The following is a 2,214-nucleotide window of genomic DNA, read 5'->3' on the forward strand; positions in this document are numbered from 1 at the left end:
GTATAGATGGTTTGATAAAATTTCAGCAGTTTCGCCCTCAATGAATTCTAAATTTAAGTTTTTTTTACTTGAATGCCCTTGGTAACATTAAAATATCTTACTAGTATTGGATACAATTTAGTTTCATTATGATTGGATGCATCAGATAAAACCATTACAAATGCTGCAGCTTCCAAGTCTTCTGTAAGTATTTTGTCACAGTAATTTTTAAATACTGATTTAATAATAGCCTCGCATTTTGTCCAGGCGCATGAAAATTTAGCATCATGAAACTTTTTCAATAATTTACTTGTACAATCCATACTACGAAAACTTTGATTGTGAATTATGGTATGGTATGGAATGCAAATGTTCCCTCCATTGCAGCTAACTGTTTTTCATCTTCAGAATACTTTGAAGTTTTAAAAAAACTTGTTACTTTACAACTGGAAGCAGATGCATCTGATGATTGCTTATGTTTCTTGGTGGTCAAGTGTTTCGTAATAGCTGCTCTGCCCCCAACTGCAATACAAAATTCTCCGCTGCAAATATTGCAGAAAACAATGTTATCCTTCTTTGATGTGATGAATGGAAATTCCTTATTCAATTAATCGTTGAAATGGCATTTCCTCTTTTTTGGTTTTTCCATCCCTAAATGGAAGTTAGTCTCCTCCAGGTATCTTCGGGACTAACTAGGAGATGGTGTAGTTGGGTAGCAGGGAGGGGTGCAAAGTTCCTGCCAATTCACCTTCGCTGCAGACAACTTGCATGTACAAAGTTTGCCGGCCGGGTGTTTTGGCGTGCTCAGCAGCAATTCCTATTGGCTTTCGAAAGCTAATAGGGGGAGTAGCACAACTCATGCAAAAGTTGAAAAAAAAATCATAAAAAAAAGGTGCCGGAATGCCGTTCTGAGCGTTCTATGAGAAAAAAAAAAAAAGCCCTGCAGATTAGTCTTCAAATATCGAAAAGGAGGACGTGTAGGAGGACACTTTTCGAGGGAGGACAGAACTTACAAAAGGAGGACCGTCCTCCCTAAAGGAGGACGGTTGGTCACCTTATAATACAGGTAGTCCTCGACTGAAAACCACAATTGAGCCCAAAATCTCCGCTGCCAAGTGAGACAGTTGTTAAGTAAGCTTTGCCCCATTTTAACTGTATCATGGGGGAAGAGAGAGAAGGGAAGGAAAGGTTTTGGCGGGAAAGAGGAGGAGAGCGGGGAATAGAGATAGAGAAGGTGAGAGGGACAGGTGGAATCGCTTTGGGGGCAAGTTGGAGGGAGAAGGGAGAGAAGGGCCAAGCACTGATCTGGCCTCCACCAAGTGGGGGAGGAATGAAAAGGAGGAGATTTTGGCAGGAAAGCGAAGGAGAGCAGGGGATAGAGAGAAAGGGCGAGAGGGAGAGGGGAGTCTCTTTGGGGGCAGAGAAGGGAGAGGAGGGAAGTGGGGTGTCCCGCTCACCTGGTCTCCACCCCATTGAGTGAGGGGGCGAAGCGATGCATGAGGATAGGTTGAGGGAAGGGGGAGAAAGGAGTGTGAGGGAAAAGTAGAGAAAAGTGTGAGGAAAGAGGAGGAGGAAGGGGAAAGAGGGAGAGAGGAAGGCAGGCAAGCAGGGGATTTCAATCAAGGAGCAGAGGCAGGAGAGACCATCACCATACCATGTGACTAGTCTGCCAGAAGGAGGCTGCACGAGGAAGGACAAGACAGCAGCGTCCAGTTGACCCAGGGCAAATGGAGGTGCCTGAGCAAGGAAGCAGAGTGGACTGGCAGCCATATCCACGGACTAGCAGGGGAAGGCGCCTGGATGGTTGGAAAAGAAGGCCGGGGGAACCAAACCCCCAGCGACCCTTTCGAGGGTATCGCTACATGACAATCTTTCTTGTCACAGTTGTTAAGTGAATCACCACAGTTGTTAAGTTAGTCACACGGTTGTTAAGTGAATCCGGCTTCCCCATTGACTTTGCTTGTCAGAAGGTCACAAAAGGTGGTCACATGACCCCGGGATACTGCAACCGTCATAAATATTGTTGTGTGTGATTGCCTTCTCCATCTGCATACAGTTTCATGCCCGTTGCTGGTTGGCTAACTAGCAACAGGGTCTTACCAGCCAATGGAATTGTGTGATTACAAGCCAGGGGAATCCCATAAAAGAGGGTTCCCCTGGCCCAGAGAGCCAGTCCGGATTTACTTGATGCCTTGCCAATAAACCGAGAGCTGACTGTCACTCGACTCGTGTCTT

The sequence above is a fragment of the Protobothrops mucrosquamatus genome, unplaced genomic scaffold (genome assembly GCF_001527695.2).
Source record: "Protobothrops mucrosquamatus isolate PMUCROS unplaced genomic scaffold, P.Mucros_1.0 scaffold1774, whole genome shotgun sequence".
NCBI classification, from domain to species: domain Eukaryota; kingdom Metazoa; phylum Chordata; class Lepidosauria; order Squamata; family Viperidae; genus Protobothrops; species Protobothrops mucrosquamatus.